The sequence below is a fragment of the Pteropus vampyrus genome, unplaced genomic scaffold, assembly GCF_000151845.1.
Source record: "Pteropus vampyrus isolate Shadow unplaced genomic scaffold, Pvam_2.0 Scaffold252, whole genome shotgun sequence".
In the NCBI taxonomy this organism is placed as follows: domain Eukaryota; kingdom Metazoa; phylum Chordata; class Mammalia; order Chiroptera; family Pteropodidae; genus Pteropus; species Pteropus vampyrus.
Window position 1 is genome coordinate 624,626 of NW_011889033.1, and position 1,594 is coordinate 626,219.

Consider the following 1,594-nt stretch of genomic DNA (forward strand, 5'->3'; position numbering starts at 1 on the left):
GCCCATTCTTTCTTCACAAAAGGTACACGAGTTGCCCACACTCACACGCCCACAACCTCAGAGGCCCGCCGCCTGGGTCTCCAGGGACCGCCGATTCTCACCGTTCCCGTCGACTTGGGCAGCTCGGGAACTCGCGCTTGCAGGCGTGCACGCACCCACGTGGGCGTGCCTTCTCCCAGCCCTGACCGTGCACCGTGACCCTGGGCCACGGCCAGCAGCAGAGAGCTGAAGGAAACCCTCGGCTTTCCTCCTGGGCCACATCTAAAAGCTCACTCATCCGTTTGGCTGTCTTGGAGCACACTGACTGCTGAGGAACACAAACCTCTACACCCAGGGGCGATTTAAACCCACTGAGAACTATCAGGCGAAAACCCTCGCAGTTTAAACCTGGCTGATTTGCAAAAGCGCTAATAATGTGAAATCGCCTCCTGCCTTTGCAGAATGTTCAGGTCCATAGATAATCAGATCGGGCACTCACAGGATAGAGCAAGGGACTGCCCTGAAATCGATTAAGTACTGGAGGAGAAGAAGGAAAAAATAAAAAAAATAGAACAAAATTATGTAGAAAATGGCCGAGTCAGCAGTCAGAACTTAGGTTTGTACTCCTTCGCGCCGAAGGTGTCCTGGGAATTATTTGGACACTGGATACACATTTCTAAAACCTTTGCAATCAAGTTCCTAAAATGCAGCCAGGCTGATTTTTCAAGAATTTTCTGGCAGCCACGCAAAGACGAGAAAACGCACTCCGAGTCATTGCTCTTTAATTTACTTTCTCGTCTATGGCCACGCAGCCCTGAGCAAGCCAGATCCCATCCGATCTCGGAAGCTAAGCAGGGTCACTAAGCAGGGTCGGGCCTGGTTAGTACTTGGATGGGAGACCACCTAGGAAGACCAGGTGCTGTAGGCGTAAAAAAATAAGGGATTGTAAGCTGACAAGGCCCTTGCAATCTGTGAGGTCAACCAAGGGTTACCTCGCCCAAAATAATAATAATAATAATAACTTACTTCCTCTCGATCCCAGGGCTTCAGTGTCAACCCCGCTTAAGATAAGATGCCATGAGATCGGGAGATGTGCCTTACTCAGAAGAAGGGTTCGGATCACCGTCACTGTCACAGCAGTGGGCGCCCTTCCCCAGCCTACAGCTCTGCAGATGCCCACGCTTAGAAAGCATTCAGCTCTCGAGGGGACGTTGTGCTCCGACGTTGGGTGTCATTGCTCCAAAACGCTCTCAATTTATCAATGATAAAAACGAGTGTGTGGAGAACCTTGCAATTTACAAAATATTTTCGTGTCTACTTTTTCCTTCGTTAACATTGGGTCTTATGCCGGCGTTGGAGACTGGGTGGATTAGGACAGTTCATCTCTACTTACAGACTCAAGGGTGAAGCTTCAATTAAATGGCCTATTACACCTACAAAGATGCCTAAAATTTTCGAATCGGATAATATCGAGCTTTAGTGAAGCTCGTGGCAGCTGACGTACTGTACTGGTAAGGACATTTGGAAAAAGATTTGGCGTTACCTAGTGAATTTGAAGCCGTGTACACCGTAAGACCAGCAGGTTTAACCCTGAAACATCCCCTAGAGAAATGCT

The 1,594-nt window shown here is 49.0% G+C and overlaps 1 pseudogene; it reads left to right on the forward strand.

Annotated features, from left to right (window-relative positions):
• Positions 1-775: 775 nt before the first annotated feature.
• On the forward strand, positions 776-907 carry LOC111729221 (annotated as a pseudogene).
• The last annotated feature ends 687 nt before the right edge of the window (positions 908-1,594 follow it).